The sequence below is a fragment of the Bombus affinis genome, chromosome 18 (genome assembly GCF_024516045.1).
Source record: "Bombus affinis isolate iyBomAffi1 chromosome 18, iyBomAffi1.2, whole genome shotgun sequence".
In the NCBI taxonomy this organism is placed as follows: domain Eukaryota; kingdom Metazoa; phylum Arthropoda; class Insecta; order Hymenoptera; family Apidae; genus Bombus; species Bombus affinis.
The window spans coordinates 2,190,425-2,218,331 of NC_066361.1; positions in this window are offsets into that span (position 1 = coordinate 2,190,425).

Below are 27,907 nucleotides of genomic sequence, written 5' to 3' on the forward strand. Positions count from 1 at the left end.
ATAGTATTACCATACAACGTATATCGATATAAACTATTACGTAATAACGTATAACGTTATATAGTATTACGATATAACGAATAACGATATGTACTATTATGTAATAACGTTTATCGTTATATAGTATTATCATACAACGTATATCGATATAAACTATTACGTAATAACGTATAACATTATATAGTATTACCATATAACGTATATCGATATAAACTGTTATGTAATAGCGTATAACGTTATATAGTGTTACCATATAACGTATAACGATATATACTATTACGTAATAACGTATATCGTTATATAGTATTACCATATAACGTATAACGATATATAGAGTTACGTTATCACGTACAACGTTTTATATTGTTAAGTTATAACGTATAACGTTATACAGTATTACCATATAACGTATAACGTTATATAGTATTACCATACAACGTATATCGATATAAACTATTACGTAATAACGTATAACGTTATATAGTATTACCATATAACGTATATCGATATAAACTGTTATGTAATAGCGTATAACGTTATATAGTATTACCATATGACGTATAACGATATATACTATTACGTAATAACGTATATCGTTATATAATATTACTATATAGCGTATAACGTTATATAGTGTTATGTTATATCGTATAACGTTATATAGTATTTCCATATAACGTATAACGATATATACTGTTACGTAATAACGAATAACGTTATATAGAATTACCATATAATGTATAACGTTATATAGTGTTACGTTACAACGTACAACGTTATATATTGTTAAGTTATGACGTATAACGTTATATAGTATTTCCATATAACGTTTAACGATATATACTATCACGTAATAACGTATATTGTTATATAGTATTTCCATATAACGTATAACGTTATATACAATTACGTAATAGCCCATAACGTTATATAGTATTACCATATAACGTATAACGTTATATAGTGTTACGTTACGACGTATAACGATATATAGTATTACCATATAACGTATAACGATATATAGAGTTACGTTATCACGTACAACGTTTTATATTGTTAAGTTATAACGTATAACGTTATACAGTATTACCATATAACGTATAACGTTATATAGTATTACCATACAACGTATATCGATATAAACTATTACGTAATAACGTATAACGTTATATAGTATTACCATATAACGTATATCGATATAAACTGTTATGTAATAGCGTATAACGTTATATAGTATTACCATATGACGTATAACGATATATACTATTACGTAATAACGTATATCGTTATATAATATTACTATATAGCGTATAACGTTATATAGTGTTATGTTATATCGTATAACGTTATATAGTATTTCCATATAACGTATAACGATATATACTGTTACGTAATAACGAATAACGTTATATAGAATTACCATATAATGTATAACGTTATATAGTGTTACGTTACAACGTACAACGTTATATATTGTTAAGTTATGACGTATAACGTTATATAGTATTTCCATAGAACGTTTAACGATATATACTATCACGTAATAACGTATATTGTTATATAGTATTTCCATATAACGTATAACGTTATATACAATTACGTAATAGCCCATAACGTTATATAGTATTACCATATAACGTATAACGTTATATAGTGTTACGTTACAACGTATAACGATATATAGTATTACCATATAACGTATAACGTTATATACTATTACGTAATACCGTATAACGTTATATAGTATTACCATATAACGTATAACGTTATATACTATTACGTAATAGCGTATAACGTTATATAGTATTACCATATAACGTATAACGTTATATAGTGTTACGTTATAACGTATAACGTTGTATAGTATTTCCATATAACGTATAACGATATAGACTATTACGTAATAACGTATAACGTTATATACTATTACGTAATAGCGTATAACGTTGTATAGTATTACCATATAACGTATAACGTTATATACTATTACGTAATAACGCATATCGTTACATAGTATTACCATATAATCTGTAACGTTATATAGTATTACCATATAACGTATAACGTTATATACTATTACGCTATAACGTATAACGTTGTATAGTATTACCATATAACATATAACGTTATATACTATTACGTAATAGCGTATAACATTATATAGTATTACCATATAACCTATAACGTTATGTAGTATTACCATATAACGTATAACGTTATATACTATTACGCTATAACGTATAACGTTGTATAGTATTACCATATAACGTATAACGTTATATACTATTACGTAATAGCGTATAACATTATATAGTATTACCATATAACCTATAACGTTATGTAGTATTACCATATAACGTATAACGATATAGACTATTACGTAATAACGTATATTGTTATATAGTATTTCCATATAACGTATAACGTTATATACTATTACGTAATAGCGTATAACGTTATATAGTATTACTATATAACGTATAACCTTACATACTATTACGTAATAGCACATAACGTTATATAATATTTCCATATAACTTATAACGATATATACTATAACGTAATAACGTATATCGTTATATAGTATTTCCATTTAACCTATAAGGTTATATAGTAATACCATATAACGTATAACGTTATATTTTTTTTTATTTATTTATTTAAATTCACTATTTGTCCAATTTGGACATTTGGTGGAATTTTTTAGCGGTTAAATTAGCATGTTGGTGGCTGCCCCCAGCGGGGTACCATCCTCGTGTTTGTTAGGTTATGTCCTTTATAAGGTCTGCTGGGTGTTTCCTTTTTAGTGTTCTGTCCATATTTATGATTTTGTATGTTTCCGCAGCTAGCCGGTTTATGTGTGTTACTATTCTTGATTTGTATTTCTCGGAGTATCTGCTGATTTCTTCCTTGACCGTTGGCAATCCCAGGTCCCTTCGTATATCTTCGTTTCTGACGTACCAAGGTCCGTTTACTATTGTTCTGAGGATTTTAGCCTGTATTACCTCTATTTTGTTTATATGGCTCATTGCTGCCGTCCCCCATAGTGGTATTCCGTACGTCCAGATTGGTTTTATGATCGTTTTATATATTTTTACTTTATTTTCTGTGCTTAGTTTGGATTTTCGGCTTGTTAGCCAATGCATTTGTCTCCTTGTTTTCTGTATTTTTTCTACTATTGATTTGATGTGTAGTTTCCAGGTGAGTTTTTGATCTAAGTGGAGTCCTAGGTATTTGACATGCTTTGTTTGCGTTATATGCGTACCGTTCAATAGGATGTTTGGTGGTATCTTTTTCCGTAGCGTGAATGTAATATGGTTGCATTTATTGGGGTTTGCTTTTAATTGTTTTTCTTGTAGCCAATTTTCTATTTTTACGATATGTTCTTGTAGTATTTTGACTGCCGTTTCTGGGTTATTATGCCTGACTAGTATAGCTGTGTCGTCCGCGAATGTCAATACTGTGCTGTTGGTAGTTGTTGGTATGTTCGCCGTGTATAATGTGTATAGTATTGGGCCTAGGACGCTTCCTTGTGGTACCCCGGCCTTGATGTCTTTAACTTGAGAATGTGTGTCCTTGATTTTTATTACGAAGGTTCTGCTGCTTAGGTAGGATTTTATTAAGTGGTGTATTTGCTCCGGGAATTGTTTCCTAATTGTTTGTAGTAGACTTTCATGGTTAATTTTATCGAATGCTTTCTCTATGTCTATAAAGAGGGCTGTGCAGTATTCCTTGTTTTCCAGTGCTACTATTATTTCGTTTATAAGCCTGTGCATTTGCTCTATCGTGGAGTGTTTGTTTCTGAAACCAAATTGGTGATCCGGTATTAGTTTTTTTGTCACTATTATTGGTTTTATGCGGTCGTATATTATCTTTTCCAGTATTTTGGAAAATACTGGAAGCAGTGATATTGGTCTGTAAGATGCAGTTTGGTGCGGGTCTTTGCCTGGTTTATGTAACATTTTGATCTGTGCTAATTTCCATGGTTTGGGGAAGTATTGAATTCTTAGAATTGCATTGAATATTATTGTCATTAGTCTTATTGCTTTTGGTGGAAGGTTTTTCAAGATTTTACCATTGATTAGGTCGATTCCTGGCGCTTTGTTGTTTTTTGTTTTATCAATTATGTTTCTAATTTCTTGTGCCGATGTTTTAGGTATGGTGTATTCCTTGTCGGCTGTGGTAGTAGTGGTTTGTGGATCCTCCTCCGTATGACTTTTGAGGTTGCTGTTGTTGATAATGTGTGGTGTGAATGTGTTGCAGAGGTGGTTGGAGAATTCTTCAGCTTGTTCTTCGTTGCTTCTTGCCCATGTGTTATCTGCTCTTCTGATTGCCGGGACGGGTATTATTGGCTTCCTTATTTTTTTTGTGGCTTTCCATAGTGAATAGTTAGTGTTCTCGTGTGTGGAGAGTGTCCCTATGAACTTTGCGAATTCGTTATCGTTGTGCTCCTTTATTTTGTTTTTTATTTCCTTTGCAAGTTTGTTTAAGTGTTTTTTGTTTTCTCGGGTTCTGTATTATTGCCATTTTGCTTTTGCTTTTCTTTTTTCTTTGATTTTGTCGAGTATTTCTTGCGGGATTGTTATTGTTTGTCTGCTGGTTGGTTCGGGAGTAGTGGTTGTCCTTGCTGCTTCCTGAATAGTTGCTGTCAATGTTGCTACTGCCTGTTCTATGTGTTCAGGAGTTTTTAACGGGATGTTGCAGTTTATTTTGCTTTCTATTATTTCTTTGAAAGTTTGCCATTTGGTGGTTTTGTTGCATAGTGTTTCTGGTTTGCTATAGTGAATTGGTTTGTTTCTGTATTCAATTATTATGGGTGTATGATCGGAGCTGAGCTCGAGATTGGGTGTTATTTTTAGTTTATTTGTGTTTAGTCCCCTTGTAACTGCAAAGTCCAGAAGATCTGGTTTTTTGTTCAGGTCAGTCGGCCAATGTGTCGGTGTTCCTGTGGATAATATATTGAGGTTATTATTTCTAATGTATTTTTCCAGTGTTCTACCTCGAGGTGTAATGTTTCTTGACCCCCAAAGCGTGTGCTTTGAGTTGTAGTCTCCCGCTGCGTTGTACTTGTCCCCTAGGTCCTGGAAGTATTCTTCCCACATTTGTGTTGTTATTTTGTGTCGCGGAGGCACATATACTGCTGACAACTGGAAGTAGTTGCTGCTAGTTTGAACTGTAACAGTGGTTGCTTGTAAATATTCTTTGTTAACTTGGCTGTGTAGATAATGTTTGATATCGTTTCTGACTATCACTGCTGTCCCTCCGTGAGCTTTTCCTGAGGGGTGTTTGGTATTATATATGGTGTAGTATGGTATTTTCAAGTAGCTTTTTGTAGTGAAGTGTGTTTCTGAGACAAGTAGTATATCTATATTGTTATTGTATATGAATGTTTTAATTTCGAGGGCCCGTTGTTGCAGGCCATTTGAGTTCCAGGCTGCTATTTTTAGAGTGTCCGTTTTTATTTTTTGCTCAGCACGTTTGTAATTAGTTGTAGCATGACTGTGATTTGTTGAGTTTGCTGTTTTAGTACTGCGTTTTGTTCGCTTATCATTCTGGTTAGCATTTCGGTGTTCTTTATGGATTGTTTGAGTAGTTCTTTGATTTCTGCAGTGTCATTGTTACTATTGCTGTGGTATTGGTTGTGTGTATGTGTTGATTGGCTAGTTATTTGAGCATAGCTTAGACCACCAATGGTGTTGGTGCTGATAGATTTGGTGTTTGTTGCTTGCTCTGTACTTGGAATTATTTCAGGATTTGTGCTGTCCTGTTGGGCTTGTGTGTTAGTGATTGTTCTGCTTCGTAGGGGCGGGAACAGTTTACGTTGTAATTGTTTTCTTACTTCACATCCTTTATAGCTGGCTGGGTGGTTTTCGTTACAGTTGTAGCATTTAACCTCATCAATTTTTCCCGTGGATGGGCAGTGTGTCGTGAGATGATTTTTTGCGCATTTAACGCATGCCGGGGTTCTATTACAATAGTTTTTGGTGTGTCCGTATTGTTGGCATCTTATGCATTGTGGGATTTCTTTTTTATGTCTGGGTGGCTCCACTTTTACTATTGTGTTTAGTAATTTTTCTATATCGTATATTTCCTTATTGTTGTTTTTAGGTTCTAGTTCAACTAGGAATAGCGGTAGTGGTTGTTTGGTATCGTATTTGTTTATGTTATTTATTGACCTTACCTGGTGTCCGATTTTTGCCAGTTCTTCACTTATTTTTCCAGTATTTGTTTTTGGGTGTAGTCCCCTGATTACTGCTTTGTAGCTTTTGTCGGTTTTGAGCTGAAAAGTGTGATATGCTGCATTTTTTTCCTTTAGTGATCTTGTAATTTTTCTGAATGTTTCTGGGGTGTTGGTTTGCACTTTAACCTGGTCTATTTTTATCTGTTTGATGGTATAGTTGTCTTTCCCTGCGATGTTGTTTAGTAGTTCGATGAGGGGGTCAATTATTTTTGCGTCTACGTATATCGGTGGTGGTTTGGGTGTACGGTTTGTCGGACTTTCCGTTGGGTCCGTTGCTGCCTCTTCTGGCAGTGCGCTGAATGGATTGTGCAGTTTGATATCTTGTAGCCATTGTTTTTTTTCATATGTATCAATTTTCCTCGCGCTTGCGAGCGTGGTTACCTTCCGTTTTTTGCTGGAGGTTGCCACCGTCCAGCTTTCTTCCTGGTGTATTGGTATGTTTTGCTCCCCGTCGGATTGTGTTGTTTCCATAATTTCATCATTTTTCTCTACATATGTAGAGTCTGTAGCTTTATTTATGAAAAATGTTTCACCGGAGTTAATTATTTTTATTGGTGGAATCTGCATGATTCCACGTTTTGTCTATTTTTGGCGTTAACTTTGTCCCTATCTCTTCTCTCTTGCCGCACTTTCACTGGAGCACTGTTTCGCACGTCCGTTTAGGTCGCCTGCCCAGGCGGAACTGTAACGTTATATAGTGTTACGTTTTAACGTATAACGATATATACTATTACGTAATAACGTATATCGTTATATATTATTACCATATAACCTATAACGTTATATAGTATTACCATATAACGTATAACGTTATATGGTGTTATCATATAACTTATAATTGTCATACAATAAACGTGTATTTTTGTATACAAAAATTCCGGTTTCATATTTACATACCTTTTAATATAATGCAATAACGTATAACGTTGTATATTGTTACGTTACAACGTATAACGTTATTCAGTATAACCATATAACGTATAACATTATATACTATTACGTAATAACGTATGACGATACATACTATTACGTAATAACGTATAACGATATATACTATTACGTAATAACGTATATTGTTATATAGTATTACCATATAACGTATAACCCTATATACTATTACGTAATAACGTATAACGTTATATAGTATTACCATATGGCGTATAACGTTATATATTATTACGTAATAACGTATAACGTTATGTGGTATTACCATATAACGTATAACGATATATACTATTACGTAATAACGTATATTGTTATATAGTATTACCATGTAACGTATAACGTTATATAGTGTTACGTTATAACGTATAACGTTATGTAGTATTACGATATAACGTATAACGTTATATACTATTACGTAATAACGTATAACGTTATTCAGTATAACCATATAACGTATAACATTATATACTATTACGTAATAACGTATGACGATACATACTATTACGTAATAACGTATAACGATATATACTATTACGTAATAACGTATATTGTTATATAGTATTACCATATAACGTATAACCCTATATACTATTACGTAATAACGTATATTGTTATATAGTATTACCATATAACGTATAACGTTATATACTATTACGCTATAACGTATAACGTTGTATAGTATTACTATATAACGTATAACGATATATACTATTACGTAATAAAGTATATTGTTATATAGTATTACCATGTAACGTATAACGTTATATAGTGTTACGTTATAACGTATAACGTTATGTAGTATTACGATATAACGTATAACGTTATATACTATTACGTAATAACGTATAACGTTATATGGTATTACCATATCACGTATAACGTTATATACTATTACGTAATAACGTATAGCGTTATATAGTATTACCATATCACGTATAACGTTATGTACTATTACGTAATAACGTATAATGTTATACATTATTACGTAATATCGTATAACGTTATATATTATTACGTAATATCGTAGAACGTTATATAGTATTACGTTACAACGTATAACGTTATATAGTATTACCATATTACGTATAACGATATATGCTATTAGGTAATAACGTATAACGTTATATAGTATTATCATATAACGTATAACGTTATATACTACTACTTAATAACGTATAACGTTATATATTATTACGTTATAACGTATATAACGATATATTCTATTACGTAATAATGTATAACGTTGTATATTGTTACGTTATAACGTATAACGTTATATAGTACTACCATGTAACGTATAACGTTATATACTATGTTACGCTGCGCAACACATCTGCACTTCATCCCGCGCTGCTTGACAGCCAACGGTCTACGTGCCGTCCTTCGAACCCTCCATAGGCCTAAGGACCCACCATAAAGTCGAAATCCTAACTGCATTGTTCTCACGTATGGTTTTATTCAATCTGTTTGCCAGAAAAAACTTTCTAATTCCTGAACTGTTTTCAGCTGGGTTTTTAGAAGGGTCCTTGGGTTTATTAGGTGCTCTTAAGAATTGCGGAGAAAGCAGGTAGTGGTCTAACTTAAAAAGCGGAGATCCGCCTAACGGAAAATCCGTGTCTCCCCATAAACAATGTCGCCTTGGACCCAAGTTAGTAGGAGGCTTCTTCGTCCTATCTTCCTTTAAAACATTGGTCATAACCAATCGGCATCGCGGATCATTGCCCTCACTTTCCTAACTGAAAATGTAAGCAACGAATCCGCGTTCTTCGTTCAAAGGGCACTCCCATACCGAGCTTTCCTCCGTACTCACATTAGAATAAACTTTAGAGTTAGATCGTCTCTCACGGTGCCTAGAGTTCCTGCAATCCCTATAACTCTCACCAGTCCTATATCTCTCAGAGTCACGTCTTCTCTCACGGTGCTTAGAGTTCCTATAATCCGTATAGCTCTCACCGTTCCTGCATCTCTAAGAGTTTCATCAACTCTCACGGTGTCTAGAGATCCTGCAATCCCTATAACTCTCACCGTTCTTATATCTCTCAGAGTTTCCTACATCTCTCAAGGTGCCTACACGGCCTAGAGTCTCCTAAGGCTCTCACATTATCCTGAAGTCCGACAGCTCCTACAGCTCTCACGGGCCTAGAGCATACACAGCTCTCCTTCTCTCATTTAAGAATAATCCTTCTCTTCGTTATCTGTATCTTAATCAACGGCGTTACTACTTTGTGTGATTGTATAAAGTCTTGGAAATATATATTTTTTATAACTCTGTGAATCACAGTGTTATACCAGAACAACTACCCCTATTATCCTAACCGAAATACGGGGATCGAACTATTCGTGGTGTCGATTATTCTAATCGTAGCGGGAATTTACGACTCCCGTTGACGCGTATTCTAACGACCGCGTCTTCCCGCAATAGCTCGAAAATACACTTAATATAAATTTTATCGGTCTGATTATTTAATACTTTATCTAATTTCACAGTAACGTTATCGACCGCCGTTAGGCTTTTCCCCTTCTTTGTTCAAACTAATTGATAGTCGAAAACTAGTATCAAAGAAGTGTGAATTTAGTCTTAGTTTGTAGAAAACATAAAAATGGGAAAAATGGATATCGTATTAAATCGTTAAAGACGCCAATTTACGATAAAAATTCAGAAATTGTTCAATTTGATTTTGTTATAATGAAAAAACCACCTCCAGCTGTGTCAAAAAATCGTTACCGTTTGATTAACGTCCCGACACGTTGTTAAGTTATATAAGGAACACGCAAGTCGCGCGCGAGCTTTTTCGTGCTTGAACTCCCGGAGAGTGAATATCGGAGAGGAACTTAAACATAAGGTAAATAAAAAAAATATCAAATAATAACATTGAAACTAGTAATTTATAACGTCTAACCCATTAATTTACAACACTTGAGTAATTAATTTATGACATTTAAGATATTAATTTATAACATTTAAGCCATTAATTTATAACATTTAAGGTATTAATTTATAACGTCCAAGCCATTAATTTACAACATATAAGCCACTAATTTATACTTCTAGACCATTAATTTATAACATTTAAGCTATTATTTTGCAACATTTAAGCCACTAATTTATGACATTTAAGCTATTAATTTATACATTTAAAACATTAATTTCTTACATTTAAGCCATTAATTTATACTTCTTGACCATTCATTTCTAACATTTAAACTGTTAATTTATAACATTTAAGCTATTAATTTATAACGTCCAAGCCATTAATTTACAACATCTAAGCTAATAATTTATAACATTTAAACTATTACTTTATACATTTAAACCATTAATTTCTAACAGTCAAACTATTAATTTTTAATATATAAGCTATTAATATGTAACATATAAGATTTTAATTTACAACAATTGGACCTTTAAGTAACAACATTTAAAACATTTATTTTAACATTTAAATTATTAATTTATAACATTTGTCCTATTAATTAATAACATATAACAATTAATTTATTACAATCAAACTATTAATTAACGACATTTTAACCATTACTTAAAAACAATTGTAGCATTAATTTGTGGCATTTAAGTCATTACTTAATAACAATTAGTTCATTAATTTGTAACAATCAAACCATTAATGAACAACTTTTAGGCTATTACTTGATAGCAATTAAAGCATTAATTTATAATATTTAAACCACTAATTTGTAACATTTGAACAACGATATCATGGTAAAAACTGTTTCAACACAATCTAGTTTAGATCATCCAAAACTGTCTCGATGATCTAGACCGGACTAATACCTCCCGATTGGTGGGACGTCGTGGGCAACCGCGGGGTACGGGCGCTTTGGCCATAATTATTCACAAGGTAAATACAGATGTAAAGTGCATTGTGATTCTATTCGGTGCAATGATCCATCTTGGAACGAAAAATAAAAATCTCTTTTCTCTTCATCCTCTTGCTTACTACACAGAAAAAATTGTCCTCGTTATTTTTCGCTTCGCGGTCGCTTAATTCTTTCACACTGTCGCGTGGTATACTCCCAAATCTCTTTACGTAGGCCCATGGTCAAGTAGGGTCGTACTTCGACATTCTGCCAAAGGGTTGAATGTCGAGATGGATGTATAACGTTAAATAACCCATAGGCGGGTCTCTTGCGCAGTCACCTCCGCGTGATGAGACCTGGTAATTGGCATCGTTTTCCAAAAAATTAATCCGTTGATTAATCTTTGGAAAACGATACCAAGCTAAGAACCACGCACCAGTCCGGTTTGGATCTCCAAATGCTGCGAACAGAATTTTGGATGATCCAGACTGGGCTGCACCGTGGGACACCGTTGGACACCGTGGGATATGTCTTGTCTCTCAAATCCATTCTGAGCCCATTCTGTATAATGGTACTTATCTGACTTGGAATCTAGTATAAAAATCGATTCTTCTTTTGCATTGAATCTTGTGGTTATTTTGTGCACGGGAGTGCGTTGCGTAAGTCCATTGATTCTTTGGAAAGATCGCGAACGAACGAGTTTGCGCCGCGATTTTTCTTTCATTGTCTGTTTGTTCGGGCTTCTTCTTACTTTCCCATTTTTAAGAGAAAATTATTGCGGTCATGTTAGAGTTTATAACTTTTCGATATATTCAAAAGTTTTGAGCCACGAAAATAGAATGTTAAACAGTTTAGAACAATGACTCGAATGTCCCTTTTTCAGAACACGAAATTGTGTATGCAGTGTCAATAGGTTCGGTTAAATAAAATATTGTTCTATTTCCGATATATGAGATCATTCTTTTATTTCAAACGAATTTTTAATAAGTTATTTTATTGTTTCAAATTGAGTTATATCTCAATAATTCACTTATCGAATTCAATTTTTTTTGATGTATTATGTGAATTTGCTACAGTTAACGTCATAAACTTGCAACTCAGTAACAGTCAGATTCAAATACCTCGAAACAAGTATTCTTTAAACATATTTAGTGGCGAACTTTTGAATTCTTGCAAATATTTTCCAATATTTATAACAGGCGACTATAGTGTATTAGTGCAATGTATATTTCGTATTCTATTGACGAAAATTCACAGTATATATTCTAATTGCGAACAGTATAATTCTTGAAAACGATTGCATTGCATTCACGGTATTCGTAAGCATTTGTTTGCTATCGAGAAATATCTCACAATTTTCAACTTATAGTTTCATACTTGTTCCAGTTTTTTAATAATAATTTTTAAGCGTAAAAAGATAGCAGTATTTTCTAAATAAACGTTCGATAGGAAAAAGAAGAAAATTGTCAAAACGACAATTTTCGCTTCTTTTCCACCCCCCCCCCCCACCCCCGCCCCTAAACTGCTTTATTTTCAGGAAATATTTGTGACCGCGCGCAATGCGGTTGTAGAGTCAGTGTTTGCCACGCAATAGTTTCTTTTCAATATTTTAAAATCACGATAGTTTTGATCAAATTCGATCGAATAATCACACGCGAAAATAATAAAATTTTATCAATCAAATTTGTACGCGATATTAGAGTTATTGTTCGCCGATCATAATTTAAGCGGTCGCGGTAACGTAGTCTTTTATTTTTCTTTTTTTATATATTTATTTTTTTGAATATTTGTTTCCGGTATTAGAGTCAGTGCCTCCCTCAAGAGGATAAAGCCTCTCCAGGAGCTCAAGAATGTAAGTAGTTTTATATATTGTATTTTAATTTGTTCTATTTAGTATATTTTGTTTGAAATGTCGTTAATTACAAAATAAAAATGATGGATGATTTAGAAAGCTGTAAATGTCCTTTTTAATTGAAATAAAGTCTTGAAGTCTTAACATTAAAGTACAATAAAACTGTCTGATACTCATAAAAAATCACTGAATATTTGTTCTCAAATTTTTATATTAGATTTCCAATTTACATATTTATTAGAATTTAGTCTTTATTATTGCTAAAGTTTCAAGTTTGTTATTATATATTAACGATATTAATGATATCTTATGTTTTGTTATAGATATATCACTGCTTCAACTCCTTCGTCTTCTTTGGGAATGTTTTAACAGTGGCTAAAAAGCCAAAAATGTAATTATCTTTACACATTGTACTTCAATTATGTATATTCTGTATATTTTTCTTTGATCACTATCAATTAAGAAATACAATTTGATTGAAAATTTAGGAGATTAGCATTTTTTGAGGTTATTCTTTCATTAAAATAAAATAATTATTAAAATCTTAATACCGAATTATGAAACAAATGACTAACATATTTCAGAAATCTTTAGATTCTTAATTTTTAGATTTTAAACTTTCATATTATAGTTTCAGTTTTTACACTTATCAAAGTTTATTAGAATTTCAATCTTTATTATTACCAAAGTTACTAAAGTTAATAAACTTTCATTCTTCATTATCTCCAACTTTTTAAATAATCAGCAATCACTCATTGTGTTTTGTTCTGTAACAGATTTTTCGCAATCTCCATTTCCACCACTGGCCCCTACACAGTTCCTGATGATATTCGCTGGGGTGGCGCAGCATCCATGATACGTCCTTTGTTTCTCCGCTTCGAACGGTGAGTCGCATGCATTTCTGTTCCTCCGGTTACTCAATCATGTCGTAGGATGAAAGGTCCGAATCGGCACGGGTGATCGGTTGTATTACGTAGAATTTTTTTGCGAGCATAATGACCGCGGGTATTTCTTATACCCGTGAGTAGTAACACTCATTTTTTGAAATTTATTAGTTTAGGATAGGTCTTCTCGCACATCGCGATTATAATAATTAGTTTTTTAATAAGTAGGTTAAACATATACACTTGAGAATATATTCGTGTTAGTTATAAACATGCATGTTAATATTCCGTATGAATATTTGCAAATGGCAAATATCTACACGAATATATCTGTATGACACGAATATACTTGATCTTAAGCAATGAATTGATCGTGACAATCTTAAGTCACGTTCGTTTATTTCACTTCGGCTAGAACTTAAAATATGAGTTAAAATTCATTTTTTCCGTACGAAAATGTGTGAAATTTTACGTGCAAGAAGACACTTCGCGACAGGCAGAATTTTTAATCAAAGCAATAATTTTGAACATTGCTTTTACATTTTCGAGTATTTGCTTTGATAAAGAGATCGCCTGAGATTATTTCTTTCTTACTAATATATTTAGAGTCAATTATTCCATTTGATCGAGTCTCAGTCTTTTTCAATTAACGCTACCTTTTCTGCAATATTAAAATTTTCTTCCGATTTATTAAATTAATAAAGTAGAATTACTTAGTTAGTATTAAATTAATAAAATAGAGTTAATCAGAAAGAAGCAGCAAAGAACGTTAGTCCGTTAAATAAAAATTACACAAACTAATCATCTTTTTAGATCAGGATTTTCAGGTTTAACCCTTTCCGTGCCCATTGTCAGGATCTCATTCACGTGCCCAGGTGCTACTTGAATGGGAGAAAGACATTGGGCACGATGACCTAGAATTAAGTAATGTAATAATTTCTCAGCGACTGACCATGCGTTAGTGTATCGTGCACGACGTATTTTCCACATTACGTGTGTGTGTTGTTAGGTCGTGGAATTGCGTCGCTTTTTCTCATTCCTTAATTCAAATATTAAAAATGTTGAGACATATATCGATTCAATTTACGTCTCGATACAATTAGGATTTCTGATAATATCATCCACGTGACTAAGTGTACTCATACTCTTAATATCGCTATCAATCGCAATTATAATTCCAAGTTTACTTATATCTATTTTAAAAATATAATTTTCTCAGACGTGTTTTATCATGTATTACGCAATGGTCACTAGCCTTCGTCAGTCGATTTCAGGAAAGAGGTACGTACCTTAGAGCGTGCATGATATGTTAAGCTCGGGTGTCGGAGGCGTCCCGGGACGTCCTCTCTAGTGTAGGACCTTTGCGCCCGGGCGTTTGTGTGAGAACCGTGGAGCGAGTGTGTTGGTGTGCCTGTTTTGCCATTTTTAAATATAGCGCTAGGTAGGATAGGTAGCATACTTTCTGGTATGTCTGTTAATTATAAGTAGGTAGGACCGGGCAGGTTGGCACAGTCTCTGGTCGGGTAGGCGCGTTTTCGCGTGACCAACCTGTTTCTGGAAATTTATTTGAAAAATCGACGGTGAAACTGGCACGAGTAGAGCAAGCTCTCGTCTCTGGTTTTGCCTTTCGATTTTTCGAATTTCGCGGTCGCGGTCGCGAATGGGCTCGAAACGAACGTTTATTGCTCGAGCACGCACGTGCGAGTGGGCAACGATCACTGCTGTGATCGTTGGTCAGTCCATGTGCACTTCAATCAGCTTCCGCGGTTTATATTTTTATTTTACCTTTATAAGTTTTTTTTTTGTTTGCGATTTAGAAGTCTCGAGCTTAGATTTAAGTTACAGCGGGCATTGCGCCCGAAGAAGGAAGAGGCTATAAGCCGAAGAGGCCCGACAAACTGTCACTCAAGAGGGCAACTACTAATGGCTCCCCATCCTCTGGGTCATCCGGAGCATGGGAAGTCATTATCGTTACTACTTTGTCACTATGCTCGCTTTTAGTATTTGTAGTAGTAGTAGTAGTAGTAGTAGTAGTAGTAGTAGTCTCTGTTTTTTTGGCCGATGTATATATTGGTCCATCGTTCCATTGGGCAAATCGCGATTTTTTCTTATTAGTGTTGCGACAAGTTAATTACGGGTTGTATTAGAGTTACGAAATAGTATTACTACTTTTCATTAGTGTGACGAGAGAATGATTACGGTTTGAATTAGAGTTGCGATAAAATGATAATCGTGTTTGTTTTAGAGTTGCGAATTACGATATCGCGATTATCTTTTTCAATTTTTAGAATTTTTTCTGTTTTTCTGTTTAAGTAGCAATACTAGGATATTTAAAGTAGCTTTTTCAAATAGTAAATAGTAATTTTCATTAAATTCACTTTAAGAATTAGCGTTGCGACATTGTTCCATCGCGAGTTCTACTTATTGTTCCTGTTAGCGTTGCGATAATGAACGATCGCGTTTTGTTAAGTAGAGTTGCGTTCACAAACTGCCCAAACCCTCCGACTGCATTTGTCGGACACTGCTCCTGGATCACACGTACAGCCTAAAGAGCTGTACAAGTGTGATCGTTCATCCGCAACCTCCAAAATGGTTGCACTGCGATCTCTCGCTATTAGCGTTGCGTATTGCTTAAGTACGAATGCGTAGATTTATACTTATTAGCGTTGCGTATCAGATATCTGGAATTTTCAGATTTTTCTTTTTTTTTTAATGGTAGATTAATTGATATTGCAGATATAACGAAGCACTCGTCGCGTTTGATTTTGAGAATTTTCTGCTTCATAAATATTAGTAGTAAATTAGCGTTGCGAAACAAGAATATTCAGTTCCACTCTCGGCGTGTTGATCGGGTTTATATAGAGTGGAAGACGATTGAATTTTAGTAGCCCTTCTGGCTACTGCTTTGTTTCTTTTTCAGCGCCCCTTATTAATGCGCCCCTTATTACTACGTTTATTACTGAAAATACTGCTATAAGACATATTCCTTTGTCAGCGTTAACGTTACCATGACTGCTAAAATACAGAACTTTATTACGAATGTATAATATATATATATATATGTCGGAGATGGAGAGACACCGGAGCCTTCCGTTGAAACCGGGGAAAAACCCCTAATATTGTAGTTTGGATTTCACCATAGCCGTAGTTAAACAATCACCGTCCTTCAGCCCGATTGTAATTGCCTGCAATCTATGAGAATGAGTTTGGGTTCGAGGTGACAACCAGTCACCGAACGTAGCCGCGGTCAAGGGACGAACGTTTTTCTAACAAAGTCATGAAAAAGTCTATAGCCCTTCATAAAAAGAAATAGTTGTAATGGCACTTGACAGTAAGCATACTAACGGTTTCTGTCTTATGGCTCGTCATAAGCAGACCCTATTCTATGGGTAGGTCGATTGCCGGTTGTCGAGACATATTCGCAAAACATCGACCCGTCATAAACCTTAAACCTTGATTAACGAAAATAGGCAAACAGTCTTTTCCGTGAAGGACACTTCCAAAGACTGACTAATTAACAACAACGGCAATTTCCCTCACTCTCTGAACGAAGACTTGTCTCAACGAATATAAAAGACCTTGTGTCGCTAGAGAGTGGAGCAGTTTTTCCTAGACAGTGTCATCGTGAGAGCTTCGAGTACGATTTCATCGACTAAGATATCATTTCGATAGAGTGCTTACTTCGCGGGCTAACTGAGAGTACCACCTAGGCGTTGCCTGCGAGTAAAGAATAAAAGAGTCCCGTGGACTGCGGATTCGTTTCGAACCTAAGGTCATCATCACTCGTGCTACAAGTGCCCAATCCTGTTAATAAGTCTGTGCTAATAAACTCTCCATCGTATCACGGCTATGGCCAACCCTAATGAAAATTCATTAAACGCTCATCTCATTAATCCTGACTTCACTCCGACATATATATATATATATATATATATATATATTTACATGTATGAAATTGTGAGCGATTTCATGCGCAACAAAGTATTATAACGAAATATCTTAATGTTGCTAAGAAGGCTTGAAATATTTTTTAAAATTTAATTCATTGCAATTAGAATTAGTGCTGTTGATTCGTTCTTAGAACCATAACTTTTAGAATTTTTTCGACCGCGATATTTTCACTTCAATCATTTAACAGTAATGTAGAATTTTATAAATATTCGAATTTCATTTGCACGAAACAAAGACATCGTCACGTTTGTAGCAAAAATTCTGCAAAAAATGACTTATGCATATACCTTTCGGTTTATTATGTTGCAAATCACTATGTCGTTGTAGAAAATAACAGATACCGTCAGAAAAGTTAAAAGATAAAGCAAGTGATTTTATAATAACCGGGGTTTCTCTCATCTTAATTATTCCAAATGAACTTTTCAATTTTTAATTCAGTTTAAATTCAATTACTTAAAATTCTTGTTTCCAACGTAACCCTAGTTTCGATTAAAAGATACACACGATTCTCTATATTTGCTAAAATTTAATCAATAGTAATTTGATCTATAATCGACCATTATTAATAGTTTATTTTTCATAAAATGTTTCATAAAATGTTCTCGTTTTAAAGATGTCTGTTTCTTCCATATACCAAATCCAGTAAATGACTTTGTTTCAGATTTATCAATTTACAGAAAATACGTTTCAGTTACATATATGAACATTTCACAGCATATTAAATATGTATGCTAGATGCCCAAATGATTTTTCTTCCATCGTCTGATTGTTCAGGCTTCTTCCCGTTTTCCCATTTTTAAAAGAAGAATATTGCGGTCACGTTGGAGTATATAACTTTTCGATATCTTCATAAGCTTAGTACAACGAGTCGTATGTCTCTTTTGCAAAACTCTAAATTGTATATACAGTGTCAGTACTTTCATTTCCTTTCTGTGGTTCCAAGTTAGACATATGTATCATTGATACCGAATGTTGCCAGTACGGTTGCGAATTATTGTACAAAGTTTGTACTAATCGATGTAATTGTTTTCGCAGATTAATCAGTTGATTAATTTTGAGAAAACGACTACATTGATAAGTACAAACATTGCACAATAATTCGATACCAAGCTCAGAATCACGCTAATACAGTCCATTTTGGATTACGAAAAGCCACGAAGAGAATTTTGGATAATCTAAACTGGACTGCAACGTGGGACGACATTGGACACCGTGGGACGACATTGGACACCGTGGGACGCCGTTGGACACCGTGGGACGCCGCTGCACACCGTGGGACTCCGCTGGAAACCGTAGAACACCGTTGGTCCAGTGTAGATCACCAAAAAACGCGAAAAGAATTTTGAATGATCTAGACTGGACTGCAACGTGGGACACCGTGGGATACCATTGGTTCAGTGTGGATCTCCAAATGCCGCGAAAAGAATTTTGGATGATCTAGACTGGACTGCAACGTGGGACACCGTGGGATACCATTGGTTCAGTGTGGATCTCCAAATGCCGCGAAAAGAATTTTGGATGATCTACACTGGACTGCAACGTGGGACACCATTGGTTCAGTGTGGATCTCCAAATGCCACAAAAAGAATTTTGGATGATCTACACTGGACTGCAACGTGGGACATCGTTGGACACCGTTGGACACCGTTGGACACCGTTGGACATCGTTGGACACCGTTGGACACCGTTGGACACCGTTGGACACCGTTGGACACCGTTGGACATCGTTGGACACCGTTGGACCACGTTGGACACCGTTGGACATCGTTGGACACTGTTGGACATCGTTGGACACCGTTGGACACCGTTGGACACCGTTGGACATCGTTGGACGACGTTGGACATCGTTGGACACCGTTGGACACCGTTGGACACCGTTGGACACCGTTGGACATCGTTGGACATCGTTGGACATCGTTGGACATCGTTGGATATCGTTGGACACCGGGGGACACCGTAGAATGCGTGCGTTTTAGGCTTAATTAATCGTAAAGTAGATACCTATGTACAGTGCATTGTGAGCTCATTCTGTACAACGATACTTCTCCACCTTGGGACGAAAAAAGAATAATCTCGTCTCTCTCCAGTCGCTTACCACACTGGAGAAATTGTACTCGCGATTTGTCGGTTCGCGATCACTCAGTCCTTTCAAACTGTCGCGTGGCGTACTCGCTCGCGCGTATTCCGAGTGCGTGCGGGTCAACGTGCACTAGATAACTCTTTGGATTCGTAAGATGGCACAAGAACATCTCACTCTTGATGACTGCTCGACGTTTGCATCGCGTCACGGGAGTTGTCGTCGCGCCGGTAATGATTATGATTCTCTTGGTGATTCAGTCGTCGATCTGCAGTCCTGTCCGATTGGTACTTCGTTACTCGGTCAGGGACCTGCACTTTCACGTCCTCCGTAATCCTGCTCGGTCCCGCGAGGGTGGACCCCACTGTTCAGTTGAGGTCATGCCTTCGTAATCCTGTTCAGCGGCCCCTCCCCGGGTTCCACATGTTCAGTTGGAGTGTGTTAAGTTGCCGGCCTATGTGCTGGATCCACGGCTGGATCACCAGCGGATCACTGGCATCATCGGTCGGCGCCATCGACCGCGACTCGTATAAGTTTCGAACGGCGAAACAGGAATCGAGTTATGGTCAATACTTGGGCTTTCCGCTAATCCTTCGGGTTATCCGGTGCACGGGGGTACGTCGCGTAAGTTTGTGAGTTCGTTCGTTAGCTTCATTTTCTTTCATTTGTTCCAAGGTAGATAAATGTGTCTTTGATACCGAATGCTGCCAATAGGGATACCAATTATTGTACAATATTTGTACTGATCTATGTAATCGGTATGTGGGAGATAGCTGTGGCGTTATGTATGCTTTGCTCCACGTTTGTAAAGATTCATGTAAGCGCTGCGTTGGAGATATGTGTTTCGCAGTTAGGGTACGAAACAACTATTTCTTTACGCAGGCCCATGGTCAAGTAGAGACGGTACTCGACATTCTGCCAATAGGTTGAATATTGAGATCGATGTATAAAGTTAAATAACCCATGGGCGGGTCTCTTGCGTAGTCACCTCCTCGTGGTGAGACCTGGTAATTGGCTTCTTTTTCCAAAAAATTAATCCGTTGATTAATCTTTGGAAAACGATACCAAGCTAAGAACTACGCACCAGTCCGGTTTGGATCTCCAAATGCCGCGAACAGAATCTTGGATGATCCAGACTGGGCTGCACCGTGGGACACCGTTGGACACCGTTGGACGACGTTGGACACCGTTGGACAACGTTGGACGACGTTGGACGACGTTGGACGACGTTGGACGACGTTGGATACCTTGGAATGCGTGCGTTTTAGCCTTAATTAATCGTAAGATAGATATCTATGTTAAGTGCATTGTGAGCTCATTCTGTACAACGATACTTATCCATCTTGGAACGAAAAATTGTACCCGCGATTTGTCGGTTCGCGATCGCTCAGTTGTTTCAAACTGTCGCGTGACGTACTCGCTCGTGCGTATTCCGGGTACGTGCGGGTCAACGTGCACTGGACAACTCTTTAGATTCGTAAGGCGACCCAAGAACACCTCAGTCTTGGTGACTGCTCGACGACTGCTCGACGTTCGCACCGGATCGCGGGAGTTGTCGTCGCGCCGCTGATGCTTGCGAATCTGTTGGGGATTCAGTCGTGGATCTGCACTGTCCGATTGGTACTTCGGTACTCGGGCAGGGACCTGCAATTTCACGTCCTCCGTAATCCTGTTCGGGCCCGCGGGGGTGGGCCCCACTGTTCAATTGAGGCCTATGCCTTCGTAATCCTGTTCAGCGGCCCCTCCCCGGGTTCCACATGTTCAGTTGGAGTGTGTCAAGTTGCCGGCCTATGTGCTGGATCCACGGCTGGATCACCAGTGGATCACTGGCATCATCGGTCGGCGCCATCGACCGCGACTCGTATAAGTTTCGAACGGCGAAATAAGAATCGAGTTATGGTCAATACTTGGGCTTTCCGCTAATCCTTCGGGTTATCCGGTGCACGGGGGTACGTCGCGTAAGTTTATGAGTTGGTTCGTTAGCTTCATTTTCTTTGATTCGTTCCAAGTTAGATAAATGTGTCTTTGATACCGAATGCTGCCAATAGGGATACCAATTATTGTACAATATTTGTACGGATCTATGTAATAGGTGTGTGGGAGATAGCTGTGGCGTTATGTATGTAGTATCCAAATGGGTCTTAGAGAGAAAGGACAAGTGATGGTGTTTTGATTTAATATATATTATTAAGAGCAACGAAATGATTACAATGCTTTTTTTTTATTTATTTATTTAAATTCACTATTTGTCCAATTTGGACATTTGGTGGAATTTTTTTGCGGTTACATTAGCATGTTGGTGGCTACCCCCAGCGGGGTACCATCCTCGTGTTTGTTAGGTTATGTCCTTTATAAGGTCTGCTGGGTGCTTCCTTTTTAGTCTTCTGTCCATATTTGTGATTTTGTATGTTTCCGCAGCTAGCCGGTTTATGTGTGTTGCTATTCTTGATTTGTATTTCTCGGAGTATCTGCTGATTTCTTCCTTGACCGTTGGCATTCCCAGGTCCCTTCGTATATCTTCGTTTCTGACGTACCAAGGTCCGTTTACTATTGTTCTGAGGATTTTAGCCTGTATTACCTCTATTTTGTTTATATGGCTCATTGCTGCCGTCCCCCATAGTGGTATTCCGTACGTCCAGATTGGTTTTATGATCGTTTTATATATTTTTACTTTATTTTCTGTGCTTAGTTTGGATTTTCGGCTTGTTAGCCAATACATTTGTCTCCTTGTTTTCTGTATTTTTTCTACTATTGATTTGATGTGTAGTTTCCAGGTAAGTTTTTGATCTAAGTGGAGTCCTAGGTATTTGACATGCTTTGTTTGCGTTATATGCGTACCGTTCAATAGGATGTTTGGTGGTATCTTTTTCCGTAGCGTGAATGTAATATGGTTGCATTTATTGGGGTTTGCTTTTAATTGTTTTTATTGTAGCCAATTTTCTATTTTTACGATATGTTCTTGTAGTATTTTGACTACCGTTTCTGGGTTAGTATGCCTGACTAGTATAGCTGTGTCGTCCGCGAATGTCAATACTGTGCTGTTGGTAGTTGTTGGTATGTTCGCCGTGTATAATGTGTATAGTATTGAGCCTAGGACGCTTCCTTGTGGTACCCCGGCCTTGATGTCTTTAACTTGAGAATGTGTGTCCTTGATTTTTATTACGAAGGTTCTGCTGCTTAGGTAGGATTTTATTAAGTGGTGTATTTGCTCCGGGAATTGTTTCCTAATTGATTGTAGTAGACTTTCATGGTTAATTTTATCGAATGCTTTCTCTATGTCTATAAAGAGGGCTGTGCAGTATTCCTTGTTTTCTAGTGCTACTATTATTTCGTTTATAAGCCTGTGCATTTGCTCTATCGTGGAGTGTTTGTTTCTGAAACCAAATTGGTGATCCGGTATTAGTTTTTTTGTCTCTATTATTGGTTTTATGCGGTCGTATATTATCTTTTCCAGTATTTTGGAAAATACTGGGAGCAGTGATATTGGTCTGTAAGATGCAGTTTGGTGCGGGTCTTTGCCTGGTTTATGTAACATTTTGATTTGTGCTAATTTCCATGGTTTGGGGAAGTATTGAATTCTTAGAATTGCATTGAATATTATTGTAATTAGTCTTATTGCTTTTGGCGGAAGGTTTTTCAAGATTTTACCATTGATTAGGTCGATTCCTGGCGCTTTGTTGTTTTTTGTTTTATCAATTATGTTTCTAATTTCTTGTGCCGATGTTTTAGGTATGGTGTATTCCTTGTCAGCTGTGGTAGTAGTGGTTTGTGGATCCTCTTCCATATGACTTTTGAGGTTGCTGTTGTTGATAATGTGTGGTGTGAATGTGTTGCAGAGGTGGTTGGAGAATTCTTCGGCTTGTTCTTCGTTGCTTCTTGCCCATGTGTTATCTGCTTTTCTGATTGCTGGGACGGGTATTATTGGCTTCCTTATTTTTTTCGTGGCTTTCCATAGTGAGTAGTTGGTGTTCTCGTGTGTGGAGAGTGTCCCTATGAACTTTGCGAATTCGTTATCGTTGTGCTCCTTTATTTTGTTTTTTATTTCCTTTGCAAGTTTGTTTAAGTGTTTTTTGTTTTCTCGGGTTCTGTATTTTTGCCATTTTGCTTTTGCTTTTCTTTTTTCTTTGATTTTGTCGAGTATTTCTTGCGGGATTGTTATTGTTTGTCTGCTGGTTGGTTCGGGAATAGTGGTTGTCCTTGCTGCTTCCTGAATAGTTGCTGTCAATGTTGCTACTGCCTGTTCTATGTGTTCAGGAGTTTTTAACGGGATGTTGCAGTTTATTTTGCTTTCTATTATTTCTTTGAAGGTTTGCCATTTGGTGGTTTTGTTGCATAGTGTTTCTGGTTTGCTATAGTGAATTGGTTTGTTTCTGTATTCAATTATTATGGGTGTATGATCGGAGCTGAGCTCGAGGTTGGGTGTTATTTTTAGTTTATTTGTGTTTAGTCCTCTTGTAACTGCAAAGTCCAGAAGATCTGGTTTTTTGTTCAGGTCAGTCGGCCAATGTGTCGGTGTTCCTGTGGATAATATATTTAGGTTATTATTTCTTATGTATTTTTCCAGTGTTCTACCTCGAGGTGTAATGTTTCTTGACCCCCAAAGCGTGTGCTTTGAGTTGTAGTCTCCCGCTGCGATGTACTTGTCCCCTAGTTCCTGGAAGTATTCTTCCCACATTTGTGTTGTTATTTTGTGTCGCGGAGGCACATATACTGCTGACAACTGGAAGTAGTTGCTGCTAGTTTGAACTGTAACAGTGGTTGCTTGTAAATATTCTTTGTTAACTTGGCTGTGTAGATAATGTTTGATATCGTTTCTGACTATCACTGCTGTCCCTCCGTGAGCTTTTCCTGAGGGGTGTTTGGTATCATATATGGTGTAGTATGGTATTTTCAAGTAGCTTTTTGTAGTGAAGTGTGTTTCTGAGACAAGTAGTATGTCTATATTGTTATTGTATATGAATGTTTTAATTTCGAGGGCCCGTTGTTGCAGACCATTTGAGTTCCAGGCTGCTATTTTTAGAGTGTCCGTTTTTATTTTTTGCTCAGCACGTTTGTAATTAGTTGTAGCATGACTGTGATCTGTTGAGTTTGCTGTTTTAGTACTGCATTTTGTTCGCTTATCATTCTGGTTAGCATTTCGGTGTTCTTTATGGATTGTTTGAGTAGTTCTTTGATTTCTCCAGTGTCATTGTTACTATTGCTGTGGTATTGGTTGTGTGTATGTGTTGATTGGCTGGTTATTTGAGCATAGCTTAGACCACCAATGGTGTTGGTGCTGATAGGTTTGGTGTTTGTTGCTTGCTCTGTACTTGGAATTATTTCAGGATTTGTGCTGTCCTGTTGGGCTTGTGTGTTAGTGATTGTTCTGCTTCGTAGGGGCGGGAACAGTTTACGTTGTAATTGTTTTCTTACTTCACATCCTTTATAGCTGGCTGGGTGGTTTCCGTTACAGTTGTAGCATTTAACCTCCTCAATTTTTCCCGTGGATGGGCAGTGTGTCGTGAGATGATTTTTTGCGCATTTAACGCATGCCGGGGTTCTATTACAATAGTTTTTGGTGTGTCCGTATTGTTGGCATCTTATGCATTGTGGGATTTCTTTTTTATGTCTGGGTGGCTCTACTTTTACTATTGTGTTTAGTAATTTTTCTATATCATATATTTCCTTATTGTTGTTTTTAGGTTCTAGTTCAACTAGGAATAGCGGTAGTGGTTGTTTGGTATCGTATTTGTTTATGTTATTTATTGATCTTACTTGGTGTCCGATTTTTGCCAGTTCTTCACTTATTTTTCCAGTATTTGTTTTTGGGTGTAGTCCCCTGATTACTGCTTTGTAGCTTTTGTCTGTTTTGAGCTGAAAAGTGTGATATGCTGCATTTTTTTCCTTTAGTGATCTTGTAATTTTTCTGAATGTTTCTGGGGTGTTGGTCTGTACTTTAACCTGGTCTATTTTTATTTGTTTGATGATGTAGTTGTCTTTCCCTGCGATGTTGTTTAGCAGTTCGATGAGGGGGTCAATTATTTTTGCGTCTACGTATATTGGTGGTGGTTTGGGTGTACGGTTTGTCGGACTTTCCGTTGGGTCCGTTGCTGCCTCTTCTGGCAGTGCGCTGAATGGATTGTGCAGTTTGATATCTTGTAGCCATTGTTTTTTTTCATATGTATCAATTTTCCTCGCGCTTGCGAGCGTGGTTACCTTCCGTTTTTTGCTGGAGGTTGCCACCGTCCAGCTTTCTTCCTGGTGTATTGGTATGTTTTGCTCTTCGTCGGATTGTGTTGTTTCCATAATATCATCATTTTTCTCTACATATGTAGAGTCTGTAGCTTTATTTATGAAAAATGTTTCACCGGAGTTAATTATTTTTATTGGTGGAATCTGCATGATTCCACGTTTTGTCTATTTTTGGCTTTAACTTTGTCCCTATCTCTTCTCTCTTGCCGCACTTTCACTGGAGCACTGTTTCGCACGTCCGTTTAGGTCGCCTGCCCAGGCGGAACTGATTACAATGCTGTTCTACGTTCTATTCTCGCATGCAGCTTTCTGCTTCCCAATTCAAGCTCTGTCCACTCCGCACACTCCACACGCTCTCCACGCTCTTCACACTCTGCACGCTCTCCATGCTCTGCCCGCTCTACAAGCTCTCCACACTCTACCTTTTCCCGTTCTTCGGAACAGGTATCCCGAAACCCCCCGTGGTTAAGGTCACGCAGCCTTTTCACGAACACTGTCCACTTAAAGGACCCAACGGTACATTGTTTACAGTTCGGCCGATACCTTAGGCCTTCTGGCCCCGGTACTACATGTATGCTTTGCTCCACGTTTGTAAAGATTCATGTAAGCGCTGCGTTGGAGATATGTGTTTCGCAGTTAGGGTACGAAACAACTATTTCTTTATGCAGGCCCATGGTCAAGTAGAGTCAGAACTCAACATTCTGCCAATGGGTTGAATGTCGAGATGGACGTATAAAGATAAATAACCCATGGGCGGGTCTCTTGCGTAGTCACCTCCGCGTGGTGAGACCTGGTAATTGGCATCGTTTTCCAAAAAATTAATCCGCTGATTAATCTTTGGAAAACGATACCAAGCTAAGAACTACGCAGCAGTCCGGTTTGGATCTCCAAATGCCGCGAACAGAATTTTGGATGATTCAGACTGGATTGCAACGTGAGACACCGTGAAACGACAACTACTACTATTACGGATAACATAAGGCACCTCTACAAAAACATCCTTACTTGTCCTTGCTCCAGACACCATTTAGGATACTACATTCATAACATATGTAGCGGCACTCCGCAGCGAACTTCCCAACGGTTTCTATCCCGCGGCTCGCTACACAAAGACTCTACCCTTCGAAGAAGACGACGGCCAGATGTCTATGCACGTTCACCGAATATATTTTCAGTTAGGACCCGGACCCGCTATAAATCTTAGGACTTACGTAGCCAAGGTTCTCTAAAGGTACAAATAATCTTTGCCTGAAGAGTTCCTATACATACCATCCGCTGCGGGGAAACGCAGGAAATCTGCTTTTCCTCACGTACAACGCTCCGCGCTAGCAACTTTCCCTCAAGGGTGCCTTACATCCCTTTCCAGCGACCAACTCAGAATTTAGTCAATTAACAGCGACGTCCATTTTCCTCACTTTCCGAACCAACACTTTCCTGAACGAATCCAACGATTCCGTATCCTCAGACGTAACGCACAGAGCTCGAACTTGTAACCGCTAACCAATAATCGTATAACGCGTCCTGCGCCGAAAGGTATATCGTGAACCTATATAAATAAAGAAATTAATAAATAATTACCGTTGAAGAATGTCGAGTGATTCTTCTTTTACACCTATCACGCACATCGCATCAACTCACAGAGATAGATATATATGTCGGATTAGGGTCGGGATTATGGAGAGGGGCGTTTGATGAATTCTCATTACAATTAGCCATTGCCGTAATACAATAAAGAGTTTACTAGCACAGGCTTATCAACAAGATTAGGCTCTCGTAGCACCAGTGATAATGACCTTAGGTTCGAAACGAATCCGCGGTCACGGGATGATAAACGTATGTTCTCGCACAGTTCAAGTCTAACTCCTTGTTAACTAGATGTGAGGTATTCACTGGTTGTAAAGTGGTAC